Genomic DNA, 17,031 nt, shown 5'->3' on the forward strand with positions numbered 1-17,031 from the left:
TGAGCACGAATATTAAAGCATACGCGAAAGTTTTGATGCGAATCCTAAAGCCAATCTGACAGTGATTGAACCCGTTGGAACCAAAGTAGGTCCAATGCCCATCGGACCTACTCTGTTTCCATTGTAAATATGCATATTACACATTTGTTCATGCTATGGACTTATATCTCTATTTTCAAGGGCAAAACGGTCAATATGAATCATTCAACGGGATCTTAATATGAAAATATACTCGCAGATCAAATTTTACATTTCTTTAGAATTTTTTTTACTAGTTTTTTATATAGATAGGAAATCGTTTGAAAATTTTGGATCTTAATTTTCTACCCATCTTTTTAAGATAATAAAATAACTTACGGTTTGAATGGAGTATTTGATCCGTAGCATGAGTCAATTAATCGTAATATGCATATTACCGTATCCTCGCTCATTTATAAAATACAGGAAAATATAGCAAGCCTAGATAACCACACATTATTTTATTATTTTTATAAAATTAAAAAACAGAAATGATACAAGTCAAAGTAAGGTTAGACCAGAAGTTGAGAAATATTGACCCCCTATTTACCAGTCAGCACAGCCACAGTGTGCCCACTAGTCAGGTCCCAGCGTAAGAAATTTTGACTAACAATACTGTAAAAAAATTGTCATTGAATGATTGAAACCTCCAGTGAAGCACCAATTGAACAGCTCAGGTCTGCACCTGACCCTCTACCACCCACGCAGTCCCTGCAGCCCGGCACCACTCCCCGACCTCCCATTTTCGACCATCTTCGCCCATGACAACTCACGTGTCGCATCCCTCGAAGCACGTTTGTCAAAAAATTCCTCAACCCATTTGGGCTCTTCAAAACTCAAGGAGGATCAGACACAAGTTCCTCTGTCCCCTGGTACATCAGTACAAATCGGGAATTATGTTACCCGAATTGGGCTTGGCACACCGGCTTCTTCTTACGTTATGATAGTTGATACCGGATCTTCGCTTTGTTGGCTGCAGTGTATGCCATGCATCGTCAATTGTCATAGACAGGTATAGTATATTAGTATATTAGTATATTAGAACCATAGTATAATCTTAATTGGCTTGAATAGTTAAAAAGATTCTCAAACTTGATACTAATATTTCTTGCAATAATAGTAATTAAATTGAGTACTTGGTCTGCATGGAAATGAATTAACAAACAAAATATAAACCAAGGTGCCAAAAGTGAGGATCCAAATAGAATTTTAAACAAGGACCGTACTAAATAATATATCATTCGATTTATAGACCAGATTACAGGATCAAGTGACGCAAGTGATATTTCAAAACAAAACCAAGAACTAACTCAACTGGGAAGATCAATTAATTGATTTTTTTTTTTCTTTCTAAAGCCTTCTATTTTACTGATCTATTCCATTGTGTCCCTCAGGCGGATCCGATCTTTAACCCAGAATCCTCGAGCACTTACTACCAAGTACCATGCACGGCCTCAGAATGCTCCAATAAGTCTCTCGAATCGGCCACACTCAACCCATCTTTGTGCTCGAGTAAGTCGAATGCATGCATCTATCAAGCAACCTATGGTGATGGATCTTACTCAAGGGGGTATCTCAGCCGTGACACCCTTTCCTTTGCCGGATCCTCCTTCCCAAATTTCATTTACGGGTGTGGCCAAGACACTAGTGAGGGCTTATTCGGTAGGTCAGATGGACTCATCGGCCTTGCCCGCAACAAGCTTTCTCTTCTCTACCAACTTGCCCCTTCCCTTGGCAGCAGCACCTTTTCCTATTGCCTCCCTTTGACTTCTTCCTCAGGGTACCTCTCCATCGGTGCGACTTCTTCCTCAGGGTACTCTTACACTCCTTTGCTCAACAACAAATTGTCCCCTTCTCTCTACTTCCTCAAGTTGTCTAGCATATCAGTAAGTGCGCAACCAATCGGGGTTTCATCATCGTCCTATACTTCACTACCAACAATTATCGACTCTGGAACAGTGATCTCGCGGCTGCCATCCGATGTGTATACTGCTTTGAGCAAAGCAGTGGTTGCTGCTATGGCAGGGACTCCAAGAGCATCAGCTTATTCAATTTTAGATACCTGTTTTTCAGGCAGTGCTTCAAATTTGAAGGTGCCAGTAGTGAGTCTGACTTTCCTCGGAGGTTCCACGATAAAGCTGCAGACAACGAATGTACTCATAGATGTAACTAGCTCGACGACATGTCTGGCATTTGCGTCGGCTAATCAGTTGGCTGTTCTCGGTAACACGCAGCAACAGTCGTTCAGTGTTTTGTATGATGTTGGCAACTCCAGGTTAGGTTTTGCCGCCGGCGGATGTCAGTGATAAACAAAAGGTGAAGGTACAAAATGAAATCAGCTCTTGAAGCCATATGTCGATGGTTTTTGAGGCAATGTGATCTTGTTATAATGTTATTATATATATAGGGCCTGTGTTATACCAGTAAATAATTAATCAAGTTTAGCGTTAAAGAAAATATGGCTGGTGTATGTTAATTTAACGCTAAAATTGATGTTTAATTGAAGTTCTTGTTTAAACAAAGCAAGAAAATTGATGTTTAATTGAAGTTCATTACTGATAAATCTTTGTAATTACTTGTACATATATGGATTAATTGGTTTTCTCTTAACCTTATACCTAACTTTAATTAATATACTAGCTAGAAACAAAAAATCCGCATTAAAATAGATTTTATCTAAGCTTATGGAATCATGCTCATAGAAATTGTTTAAGACCATAACAAATTTTAGAGAAAATGCATGCATGATTTGGATGAGAATAATGAATAAATATATATAGGTGGTCGATACATGTTGACATAATAATTAAATCTAAATGAAAAAAAATTAAGTTTGAAAATTAATTTGTCGAATCAATCATGCAAAAAAATTACAATAATGAAGAATGACAATCAACATTTTAACAATTTAAGAAAGAATCTGAGTAACATAAATATTCAATAATAATTAAGTGGCTTGCAACATGAATATTTCTAATCTAATTAATAAATAACCATTAAATCTGCAACCTGAGTCATGATATGTGAGCGAACGGGGCAATTTTGACCGGTCAGGATTCATTTATATCCCATTACGTCCTAGATGGGGTCGACAAATTAATTAGGACCGCAATTGTGGGAGAACTAAATCACTGAGAGTGGGACCCATGTCGTCAAGAGAGAAACTGGAGACATGTGAGAGAGATAAGTTGCTAGCCACATAAGCAGAAAATCCTGAGATGGCACTAATATGGCAGGCGGAGAGTAATTAGAAATATTTACCAAGTATTTATTGTAACTTTTTATTGCATAACATTGCTCATGTTTGGTTGTGGACTAAAGTTAATGAGGCCTAACTTGATTATTCCAACTTAGGTCCATCTAAATTATTTATGTTTGGTTGATATCTAAACTTTAGATTCTAAAGTTATACCTTGACTTAAATTATTTCTTGTTTGATAAGAATTTGATGGCTTAAGAAATAAGTAGATATTACAAATTATGTTGTCCTACAAAATTTGTAATAACAATAATAAAACTATTCTTCGTTTTTTTTTTCTTTTCATTTTGATCGAAAGAAATTGTACAAGAAAATGAGTAATGTATAAATTAATTCTATATCTTAGAGAAACACATTGTATTTAATGAATTTTATTTAATTAAAATTATATGTGTACTAATTTATTTGTCAAAAATATGTTATGTTGATAAATAAAATCTTTATTATTTTGTAGTACAATTTAAAAAATATTTTATTTAATTATTTTCTAGATTGCATATTTTGTTGATTTAAAAAGTTATGTCATTTAAAAAAAAATGTTAATTCTATAATTGATAAAGTTATAAATTTCCTTATAAGTAATTTAAAAAAAAATTAATTGCTTATTTTATATTTCTTGAAAAGTTATTAAAAATAATAAAAAGTTAAGTCTCACACTCAATTAAAATTAAACCACCTAGAGATGTGGTTTAGTTTAGGCTATTATGTCTTAGTCCGGCTTCATTAAATTATGTTTGATGGAATAAGTGAGGCCTAAAGATCGGCTTATTCTGTCTTAATCTAACTTAATTAAATCACGTTTGATGGAATAAGTGAGGCCTAAAACCCTTATTCCACTGTTTGATCCACAATCAAAGATTCCAAACATGACCATTGTGAATAAATAAGAAAGGGGTCCGTGGATCTAAATTTAGACAATTCACAAGTAATTTCTTTGTTTTTACCTTAATATTTTGGCTTGTATATGCCGTTTGTATTCAATTTGTGAGATTCTAACAAATGAGTTCAATTTCCGTTCTATGTGATTGTATTAAGATCAAGGGTGTTGTAACTTGCAAAATTTAATTATCTCATTTAATTTTTTAAATCTAAAAAATTAAGTTATTTGATTTCCTCAAATATCTCAACTTTGAAATACATAAAATTAAAATTTTAAGGATCAATATGATGTCAATTAAATCTCAGGGGTTGACTTGACTTCTTGGAAAAAAAAATAGTTGGAAATTAATTTAAAGGCACTAATTTGATTTCCATTTTAGATACTTCCAAGCTAAAAATATGAAGTTTCCCATAGTCCTCCTAGGGGCTAGGGCTCTACAAAATTGCTCGAACTCGTAACTCACTCATAACTCGCTCGTTAATGGCTCGCTTTAATTCGCTCATTTACAACTGGAGTCAATTTCAACTCGAGTTGGCTGACTAGTTTAATAAATGAGCTGAGTTTGAGCATAACCCAACTTGCTTATGTATAACTCGAGGTATATAACATGAGTTTACTGGTGCTTATGTACTAAGTTGTTGTATAAAAAATTATTGGATTCTAGGTTGTTGTTTGCTTTGGAGTTGACCTATTATCTATGGGTTAGATTGTTTGTATTTAGATAAACTATTACTAGGTCATTTCAATTATTTGTGTATAGATAAACACATACTAGTGTATAACAATACCTAAGAACTTGATAGGTTAAACGAGTTATAAACAAGTTGCAAGTCAACTCGAGTTGATAACGAGCTAAATTCAAGTTGGCTCTACAGCTCGTTATTACCATCTCAACTTGAGTTGACTCGCTCATTTATTAAATAAGCTGAGTACGAGTTGAAGGTAACTCGCTCAAATTCAACTCATTTACAGCCCTAGTCCACCCCCCTAACATGTTTCGGGAAACATTATCATGCGTCAAGACTCGTGCATGATTTTCGTTGATGGGCTGAGTTTCTCCGTTTTTTTTGTACATAACACCCATTATTTTTTATTTATTGTTGATTTAGATAGGGTCTAAATTGATTAGTTGTCATTTTTGTTGAATGAAATATTCACATTCTAATGACCGACCACAAGAGGTAACATCATTCGGCCATTATTTTTAATACCCTAACAAAAAGTTTTTACAGATCTGTTCTCAACTTCATTTTTTTTCAAAATTGCTCCAACTGCCCAAGACACGGGCGGTCCACTATTCTACATGACAGCCGGGGCAAGGACCGTCTACTAAGGATCTGACCTCCCCTCTGCTGGGCGGTTCACTATTTTTTTTTAGGTCTTAGTATTTTCATTTAAATAATTAGTTTTCTTGTTTTGGGTGTATGCCAAAAAATAAGACATTTGATATATTTATGAGTGATGTCGTAACTCTTTATAATTTTGATTTGATTTGTCAGTTGGATATAACAATTTTAAAGATAACACTAATTAAGGACTTGACTTTGATTCAAAAATTTCCAAGTTCTGATAGCTTGTTGATATTTCAAAAAATTTGATTAAATAATATCTTGGAGTTTTGATATTCTTCTCTTTATTTCTGGTACTAAAACAATAGTTTAGAGCTACTAAAATATGTTTAAATCTCAAATTAAATCTATGTTCATGCACAAAGCATCCTAGAGTGACCTATGGTATGGTACCAAGTCCAAACTCAGTAGCCAAGCACTAAGCAAAGGCCACTGGTATAGTGCAATGCACTAAAAACATCAAATTTAACATTTGTTGGTAAATCGACAAGTCTGGATGATACAGTGACCAAACTGTAAAACTGACTACACCAGCATGTAGAGCATTAAAAAATACACAAAATTGACACAAAATTTAATTTATTTGTATTTTTCTACAATTAGTTATGAATTTTTAAAGTTCAGCTTTTGAAAAAACTTTAAACAGTCATAACTTTAGCTAGGAAAGTTGGATTTGCACATATGACCACTTTTCGAAAAGGGAGGGACGAGACGAATCCTAATTTTGCTCAGGAGAAAATTTTGGAGAATATGAAGCATCAGAATTGCAAAAGAACGTTGTTTAGTGGCTCAAAAATTTAGTTTAAATTTTTTATCAACGATAGACATACAACGATCGATATTTTGTTTAGTCAAAAGTCTTAGAGGTTATTCAAGAATTATTCATATAATTATTTTAAAATGCATTTACTATTTATTGTGTGTGTTTGCTTATTCAAGCAAATGGTATATATTGACAATAATCAAATAATTCAATTATTCTCTCTTGCTCTTAAATTATTTTCTAAAAAGAAAAAGAAGTTGACATCATTGAGGCAAGTTTAAAAATTAACAAGCTGTCAGAGCTTAAATTTTTTTAAATCAAGGTCAAGCCCTTAATAAGTGTTATTTTTAGACTTGTGATATCCAACTGACAAATCAAATCAAAGTTATAAAGAATTACGACATCACTCATAAATATATCAAATGTCTTATTTTTTTGCATACACCCAAAACAATAAAACTAATTATTTAAATGAAAATACTAAGACCTAAAAAAAAATAGTGGACCGCCCAGCAGAGGGTCAGTCAGGTAGAATAATGGACCGCCCGTGCTCCAGACGATTGGAGCAGTTTTGAAAAAAAAAAAAAAACGAAGTTGAAGGCAGATTTGTAAAAACCTTTTTTTTAGAGTATTAATAACAATGGCCGAACATCATTTTGCCATTTTCCCGTTTCTTATAGCATCTCACTTTGAATTTTTTTTTTTTTTTTTTGTCTCACTATTATTTTTTAATTTTATTGTTTGGTACAGCGGCGTTTGGGGACGTTTTTGTTTTACTCATTGGGATCACTGATTGATATTTTGGATTGTAACCACTGGCGGATCCACGTAGGTCCAGGAGTAGGCACTTGCCTATCTTGGATTTGAAATTTTTTTTAAGCCCAGTACGATTTTACTCTTGTGTCTAACTCTGGCTCAGATACAGTGCCTAACCCTGATCCAGATAAAATTATAACAAGGCCCGCTTCGCTTGATTGAATTAAAAGATAAATAACAGGCTTCGATCTGACTGCTCCGCTGCCTAATTCCGATTAAATAAAATACTACTTTGAATCTTTGATTGATTCGCTGGCCCAATAAATAAAATACTTCTCTGCTGCTTTGAGGCTTTGATTGACTCACTTGCAACAAAATAAAAAAAGTCACTTAATTCTCATTGACAGCTAGGAGAGGTGAGCAAAACCAAAAAAAAAAAAAACAAAGACCCTTTCTTGCGTCTCTGGAGCCAGAGAGCAAACGAAAAAAAAAAGACCATTGAGAAAAAAAAAAGTTAATTGGGCAACAGTATACCAGTTTTCTGTTTGCCACTATTTTATTGCAACAGAAAAGAGATTAAACTGGCAAAATAAAAACTGCTTAGAAATTAACCCCTATTTTGTTTAGCCTAAGGTGATTTAAAATTGGATTGGATTGATTAAAGCATCTACTCAGTTCTGAATAAACGCTCATCCAGCGATCTTTCATTTCTATCTCTTGCGAGAAGAAATCAATTAGCATACCCGATTAGTTAATGAGTTTGAACCCAATTAAATAATTTGAATCCGATTAGTACCCTACCCTGACAGAAAATTTGGATCCGCCCCTGATTGTAACTATCTCAGGGTTATGCAGTGCCCAAAGAGCACCAGGGCAAAGTCATAAATTTTTCTTTTCATGAAAAACCAACACAGCTTAGACATGGCAGCGTTGTTATAGCTGCTATTACAATTTACAAGCTGCACCAACACCTCAAACCCTACTGTTATGATCTCTGCAGGCCTTGTTGCAAAAGCCTGTGAACTTGGTCTCGTGGTAGTATATTTTGCCATTTTTTTTTTTTTTATGGTTAACTGCTATTTTGCCTTTTACTTTCATCTTTTTTTCTGAAGCTTCCTGATTAATTATTTGACCGCATTTTCTGATCTTGTACATTTAGCCAGATTTTACCGTGGATTAAGACGAGCCTTGCACCAGGATCTGGAGTTGTGACCAAATATTTGCTTCACAGGTGATGTATATTTAAATTCTTGAGTTGTGACCAAATATTGTTTTTTTGGTTCTCCAGTGGCTTGAAGAAATACTTAGATCAGTTGGGCTTCAATGTTCTTGGCTACGGCTGCACCACTTGTATCGGAAATTCAGGTGACCACGATCAGGCAGTAGAGATGCAATTTCAGAGAATTAATGGTAACTTAAGCTGCCTTTTGTTTGTCCTGTACTGCTTAGAGGACTGCCATATTGGAGAGGAATACAATTCTAAAGAATTTTCATACTGAATTTGATAAAATTCCTGTAATCTTGTTTTGTTCTCATAAATTAAGTGAAAAGAAATGTGTTGTCCGGAGTCATACTGGAATTGGAAACTTTAACTTTTTTCTATCACTGATATTTACCATCAAAGGATTATAGTCGATATTATTTAAAAAAGCATTGTCCAAATCCTTTCCTTTTTCTCAACAGATTATTATTGCTGTGGCAGTACTGTCTGGAAACCGTAATTTTGAGGGATGGATTCACCCTTTGACACGAGCTAATTATCTAATTATCTAGCCTCTCCTCCGTTAGTTGTTGTATTTGCTATTGCTGGCACCATACAAAAGTTGCTCCTTACAATTGTTAACACCAAGAACTTATGATGGCTGCCTGGCAGATTGAGTATTTTCTTGGAATTTATCTATTTCAATGATCCATTTTTAAGTTGAAGTTATGTGCACAAGTTGAGCTTTAAGCAGACTATATCTTGCATTATCTCTTATTCTGAGATTTTTTAAATAAGATCATATAAGTATTTACAGGTCAACATTGATTTTGAGATGAAGCCAATAGGTAAAGGGGGAAATGGGTATACTTCAAGGATATATGGCCTTCAAGTGATGAAATTTCTGAGGAAAAAAAAAGACCTATCTGTTAGAACCATAAGACAATAAAAAGTGTCTCTTGCCAGTACAAGTTTTTAAAACAAAGGGTCGGTTTGTATTTGTCAAAAGTGGAATAAAATTAACGTTAAAGAAAGATCATTTACTTTTTTACCATAAATATCTCCAAAGTTCTACAAGTCTATGTTATCACCATAACTTTGTTATCATGCCTTCACTCTTTAAATTGTTTCTTTATCAGTAGTTTAAGTGCTAAAATGTCAAAATCAGATTGTCCAATCAAATGTGCTGGCTACCATGTTCAAGAGCACATACAATGCCGTAAGCCCCATAACACTCGGCAACCCAAAGTGGAATGAGCTTTCAATCCCTTCCTCAAGCTTTTATGCATGGGACCCGAACTCCACCTACATTCTACATTCGTAAGCCTCCATACTTTGAATACATGACAATGACCCCACTCGGGCCCCATAACATAGAAAATGCCTACTGTTTGCTTAACTTTGGGGACAGTGTCACAACTGATCACATTTCTCCTTGTGGAAGCATACATAGAGATAGCCCAGCTGCTAAGTACTTGATAGAATGTGGGGTCAATCTGATGGAATTTAATTATTCATACGGTAGTAGAAGAAGCAACCAAGAGGTGATGATGAGGGGCACTTTTGCCAATATTAGGATTAATGTGAACAAGCTTCTAGAAGGCGAGGTGGGGCCCAAGACGATTCATGTCCCGAGTGGGCAGAAATGATATGTTTTTGAGGTTTCTATGGTTAGTTTCATAATATGATTTAATTTGATTCATTTCCGCAATTCATACCTAGTGACTTTAAAATAGTATGTTGTCTTTGTTTTAGAGCAAGTAGTTGATATTAATTGATTATTGAATGATGTAATGACAATGTGATACCCACAAGTTACAGGAACTGTTGGGAGAGCTTGGCATTATAGAAGATCATGTTGTTTCCTTCTTTTTTGGAGCTTGCATAGATGCATAGAAATTGATCGATTGGTTATTTTTTCTTTATTTTAGAGGTACATGGCTGATGGACATGACAGCATAATTTTGGCTAGGGAAGCTTATGGGACAGGGAGCTCCAGAGACTGGGATGCCAAAGGCACAAAGCTATGCAAAGCACGTAATAGCCTAAAGAGTGAGGCTATGGTACTACGCTAGCACAGATGTTATAAATTTATTTTATAAAACTCAAAATTTATATAAATAAATATTATTTTTACTAATAACGTTTTTAAACTTTATGAATTATGGAGCTATTAATTTCTGTAACTCATTCATTCTTTTAATTGCCATTATTTGAAACATAACGTTCATTTCTTTGATATACTAATTTCACTTTAATTGCAATGAATAGCTATTTATTTCATTTCATTTCTTTCTTCCGTTTGATTGATTGCTTTCGGTTCACATATTTGAAATATAATGAATAGCTATAATTTGAATGTTATTTTATTTAGTATGTAATAATGGTAAAAGAATGAATAGAAAGTTCATGAATACAAGTTTGTCTATAAATAATACATAATACTTGAAGAGATTATCATCCAATAATCGATATACTCTCTTCTTCCTGTTAGCTCCATATTTCATAAATTCAATTTCTATTCTCTCACAAATAAATATTTTCATTATAGAAAATATATTATTCTGCTATCATTGTTGAAAGAAGTTACATCAACCTCTACCACGGTTGCGCCCGCAGGCAGAGGAATACCGGCGTAACTTGGGGCAATCTTAACCGATTATTCCTGCGCTTAGGACGGGAAGTTGCCTTAGGTCCGCATTTTGCAGCTCCGGGTAATAAAGTTTTAATTATATTCTTGATTATATTTTTTAATATAATTGTTATTTATTTTATTGATCAAAATTCAGATTTAAAATTAGTTGGTTAGTTCATATTTTTTTCCAACAATCTAAGGCAATAACCCGTAATCTAAATTTGATCAAATTAAAAAAAAATTAATTATTTTATAAATTGTAGAATCAATTAGTTTACCAAAATGAAAGATAAAAAAAAACAAAATCAAAACTTTGATCATAAAAAAAACTGTTCCCTAATTCGGATGGTATTTTGTATGAACTATTACTATGATTTGTAATATAAATTTAGCAGTTATTATTACTATGAAATTGTATTCAATCATTATTATTTGATTTAAATCACAATCGGAGAAGTTAGGAATATAAATTTGAGTTTGAATAGATGTTGCGATTTATGAAATTAAATTAAGTCCCTTATATATGAATTAATGTTTTATGTATTGAATGCATTAGGAAATTATATTTGTTAATTAATTTCTAAGTATGACAATGGTTTCTGCTATAAAAATAAAATAAAAACTTTGTCTTAATTTGTTTATCTTATTTTAATCCCAATCATAACCAGAAATAAAAAATCTGATTTCTTGCTAGACATTCTAGATTTCTTACTAAAATATAAATTTGATTTTAGTAAATGGAAATTTGAATAATAAACTAGATGATTCAAGTTGATGTAGTTGTTGATTTATGAAATATTATACAATTGCACTCGTAATAGAAAGTTACGAAGAATAAATTCAATATTAAATCAATTAATATAACACTTAATGACAAAGGTGTTTTGTTATCAGGAATCTTAACAATTGTTAGAATTTATTGATATTCTGAATGTTATCAACAAAATTCAGAAATATGATTATTACTCTTAATCCAAGTAATTAGATTTATAGATTATTTTTCTGACAAAAAGAAAAATTAAATTACTAGAATTATTTAGTATTTAGGCTTATTTATAAATAAAATAAATTTAGGATCATTGGCAAATGAAATTCTAAGACTTCCGGTGCAAAGGAAAAATGGCCACAAATAAAATAAGCCATATTTAACTAACAAGTATATTTGAGTTATTTTTCTATTTAACTCTTTCCTATAGAAAAAAAAATAGAGGAATACTGATGGTTATTTCTAATAGTAACCGAAAAAATGATAATTAATAAAAGAAACCGTAGCTCACTTACATACGGTTACAAATATATAATTAATCTAGATCCTCTTAAGCCAATTCCCTATCTGCACCAGAATTGAAGAAAATACATATAGATACTATTTTAAATATGGCATTTATTAAAATTAAATCTGTTGTAGATTTACGTACTGATCAATATCTAATAAATAATCATAAATAACTTATACAAAATATATATTATTTTGATACTCTTTTCAAACTGATTTACAATATTAGAAATTTAAGGTGATTGGTGATAAATTACAATTAAAGTAAAATCATAGTAAATTATGATAGAAAAACCAATTCAACCAATGCCTACTCTTCCTGATACTATTTTTGATTTACCGAGAAAATAAAAGTGAAATTTTAGAAATCCTGTCATAACCGTTTTAATTGATTTCTTAGTTTTATTATTAAATTCAGGGTAATAATATATTATAATTTATTTCCAATAAATTTTGTTTGATACAATAATATTAATTTAAATAACGGTATTTTTTTTCAATTTTAAAACGCCATAATTACATCTTTAATGTTCATAATTATCTTTAATGATATGAAAAATTAAATGAATAATACAAGCATAAGCAAATAATGATGTACGCTTAAATGCAGTAATAACATGTATTCTCAAACTTTATCCAACGAACTACATTACTTCTTTATTAAAAATATATATATTTTTAACTATACTAAAATGGGTACTGAGACTCCTCTAAGTCTTCTATATATACAAATAAGAAATATGGTTATTAAAATTTATGTCAGTGAAGCAATTAAGTCATTGTATTTGCTAAATAAGTGAATATATCCGTTTTATTTTTATATTACATTAAGATAATTGACATCTAAAATAAAACAAATAAAAACTCCAACATACAATTCTCGGATCTGATTAATATTATAGGATTCAAATTTTATAGATATAACAATAAATCAAAATATTTAATATTTTGTTGTCATATATGAGATTAAATATATATTATTATAGTCTGAAAGACTACTAAAATAAAATTGATAATATTCAATACTTCTGAAAATAAAGAAGAAAGAGAAATGTGGGGGTATAATTTAAAAATAATATTAATTAAAATAATTGTGATTAATTTTATTCATTGAGGTTCATTTTAATCAATTAATCATGATGACTAGTTAGCATACATGATTCATAATGTTATGTTAGGAAATAATTAAATAAGATGTCAATCTTATTATTTTATATATAACAGAAAAATATGAGGGTTAATTTTTTTATAATATTTTATAGACCAACCTTAAGTTATATATGGCATGAAATTATAAATGCATAAATTAAACCTTAATTGCACAATACTGATTATGCATTTATAGAATGCTTTAACATTATGTTATATATAGTTAATTGCGGAGATTAAATGTTAAAGAAATTAACCCTACGATATGTATGGCATGAATATTGAATATATGTCCTTGATTTTAATTTTATGAGGAATTATGATAAAGTTTAATAAGAAAACGAAATATGGGGGTGTGAAATAAAATGTACTCATTTAATTATTGATCATGATAACTAATATATATATTGATTGTGATTATAGCTAATATGTATTAAATGAGATTACTTTATAATTTTCTCGTATGTTGCAAACAAATGTGAGAATTTAAATTATCATATATCATGACATGAGGTGATAAAAATTTATTGAGATATACATGCTTAATCTATCTTGATGTCTTAAATTACTTTAATTGTATTAGAATGCATGATTTTGACATTCTATTGAAAATACTATTATTGTTAGCTCATATATTTTATTCTAAAGTATGTGTGATTAATTTTATGTCACATGATGCTACTAAATTAATGATATGTTTTTGAAAGCATCATTTCTAATTATAATAATTTGGTGAATATTATTTTGCAAGTCATTTATAAATAAAAAAAATTACTTGCATGCTTGAGCAATAAATGATAATTCATTGACATAAAAATGTTAATGATGGACTAAAAGTTAAAGTCCATGTGTATATAGGACGAAAGTCCTAGAGTCATCGAGGGGATGGGATTTAGCCTAATGGGCCAATCTGGTGTGGGAACCCAACATCTGTGATGGGCGATCCTCTGAAGGGGGTTCAGTGGGTAAGAACAAGCAGATGGGTTGGCCAAGGAGCACAAGAATATTTAGATATGGAACTTCTGTTCCAAACCCATCCCTATGGTGATCAATGCTTCTGTGTAGTGTAATAAGATGAGTGTCCCAAGTCGGTAATTCGTGAGATGTGACTCTACACACATCCCAGAGGGAACTCTTCTATATGAGAATGACCGTATATAAAAGGCCGCAGCTACTGAGTTTAGGCAACCCGTAGAATATTCTCATCAAAAAATCAAGTTAATGTGCATGGCCTCAAACGCACAACCCGCGATGTAGTTTTCTGTACTGTGTGTGTAATAATGTAAGTTCCGATCAAAGGAATCGTTGTTCAAGACCTGGTTCACTCCGATCTCCTCGGACTGAAATTATTGACACTAAGCGAAATCAAAACATTTTGCCCAATGCACAGTATAAACAATGATAGCGGAAATATTTATATATATGTTTTTAGTTTATTTAGTTTTTTTTAATTAAATTTTGAATTTTGTGGGGGATTGTTAGAAATTTATTTTATAAAACTCAAAATTTATATAAATAAATATTATTTTTACTAATAATGTTTTTAAACTTTATGAATTATGGAGCTATTTTAGAGGTACATGCACTACAACAAAGTAAACACTTTTTGCGAGAAAAAAAACGCATTTATGACGGTCGTTCGTCGCAAAAAGTACCGTCGTAAAAAGAAAAAGCTAAACAATAAAAGTAGTTCGTCGCAAAAAATCACTTTTTTATCCTCGCGAAAAGTGTCTCATTTTTTTTTGTGATGGCTGATGGACATGACAGCATAATTTTGGCTAGGGAAGCTTATGGGACAGGGAGCTCCAGAGACTGGGATGCCAAAGGCACAAAGCTATGCAAAGCACGTAATAGCCTAAAGAGTGAGGCTATGGTACTACGCTAGCACAGATGTTATAAATTTATTTTATAAAACTCAAAATTTATATAAATAAATATTATTTTTACTAATAACGTTTTTAAACTTTATGAATTATGGAGTTATTAATTTCTGTAACTCATTCATTCTTTTAATTGCCATTATTTGAAACATAACGTTCATTTCTTTGATATACTGATTTCACTTTAATTGCAATGAATAGCTATTTATTTCATTTCATTTCTTTCTTCCGTTTGATTGATTGCTTTCGGTTCACATATTTGAAATATAATGAATAGCTATAATTTGAACGTTATTTTATTTAGTATGTAATAATGGTAAAAGAATGAATAGAAAGTTCATGAATACAAGTTTGTCTATAAATAATACATAATACTTGAAGAGTTGATCATCCAATAATCAATATACTATCTTCTTCCTGTTAGCTCCATATTTCATAAATTCAATTTCTATTCTCCCACAAATAAATATTTTCTTTATAGAAAATATATTATTCTGCTATCATTGTTGAAAGAAGCTACATCAACCTCTACCACGGTTGCGCCCGCAGACAGAGGAATACCGGCGTAACTTGGGGCAATCTTAACCGATTATTCCTGCGCTTAGGACGGGAAGTTGCCTTAGGTCCGCATTTTGCAGCTCCGGGTAATAAAGTTTTAATTATATTCTTGATTATATTTTTTAATATAATTGTTATTTATTTTATTGATCAAAATTCAGATTTAAAATTAGTTGGTTGGTTCATATTTTTCCAACACTGGTATGTACTACAAATCAATATTTTTGTTTCTGAAGTCCAAATAGTCAATCTGAACTAGCAACCTAAGATGTTTGAATGTGTCCCGAAATGGAAAAGACTTTAAGTTGTTTCAGTATATGGTTTTGAATGTTTCCAGCTATAACTAGCAACCTAAGATGAACGTCTGTGATATGAGGAGCTAAACACACAAGAGAAAAATAATGAGTTATTTATAACCCCGCCAAATTCGTCCCACTGCCACCCGAAAATATTTTAAATAAAACAAGTTTCTAAATCAAATTTCTTTATTGCAATATAGTACTACCATTTTCCCCCGTGATATTGATGATTCTTTTTTTCAGGGAGTGAAGGCTGTAATTGCAAAGAGTTTTGAGAGGATACACAGGAGCAACCTATATAGTGGGTATGGGGTGATTCCTCTTTGCTTCAAGCCTGGTGAAGATGCCGAGTCTCTCGGTTAACTGGTTATGAGCAGTACACAATTCACTTACCAAAGATGATAACTGAGGTAAAACCAGGCCAGGATGTTACTGTAGCCACAAGCACAGGAATATCATTTACGTGCAAACTCCACTTCGACACTGAGGTGATATGCAATCCTGATTCCTCATCTTAAATGAGGAACTTAAAATGGGTTTTCATATTAGGTGACTTGATTCAATATGTCTAGAATTCAATCCAATCATAAACTCCAAATTGTCATGTAATTTGATCAGAAATTATTATACTTGATTCCTAAACACAGAAAAGGGTTGCTATAGGATGTAAGACAAAGGTTTATTTCCCTGTTTAGCTTTAGAGTAAACCTTAAATTTCTCAGCTGACATAAACCACGCTTTGAGTTGGCTTATTTTGACCGCGGAGGTATCCTTCCATATATATGTCATTAGGAAGTTGATCAGATCTCAAGATTATAATCCTTAGGAAAGATGGAGATTTCGGTTTTACGTGGAAACCTAGTTTCCTTTTGTTGTGGATGTATTGTATATAATTTGTACATATTTTTGTTCCAATAACTACTGGACGTGAATGGTCATTGCACTTTGAAATATTTTTTGCAGAGTGGAGTTGTAATTTAGACTGTAAAAGGCATGATTTCAGGTTTC

General features: G+C 31.9%; 2 pseudogenes across 1 annotated transcript; both read left to right on the plus strand.

The window, feature by feature from the left end:
- Positions 1 to 661: 661 nt before the first annotated feature.
- LOC144560308 (aspartyl protease family protein At5g10770 pseudogene) lies at positions 662 to 2,386 on the plus strand (annotated as a pseudogene). The gene is made up of 2 exons (XR_013513357.1): positions 662 to 1,030; positions 1,413 to 2,386. The product of XR_013513357.1 is annotated as an aspartyl protease family protein At5g10770 pseudogene (transcript).
- Positions 2,377 to 16,815, plus strand: LOC144560309 (putative aconitate hydratase, cytoplasmic; annotated as a pseudogene).
- The last annotated feature ends 216 nt before the right edge of the window (positions 16,816 to 17,031 follow it).

Source organism: Carex rostrata, chromosome 10 (genome assembly GCF_964058835.1).
Source record: "Carex rostrata chromosome 10, lpCarRost1.2, whole genome shotgun sequence".
In the NCBI taxonomy this organism is placed as follows: Eukaryota; Viridiplantae; Streptophyta; class Magnoliopsida; order Poales; family Cyperaceae; genus Carex; species Carex rostrata.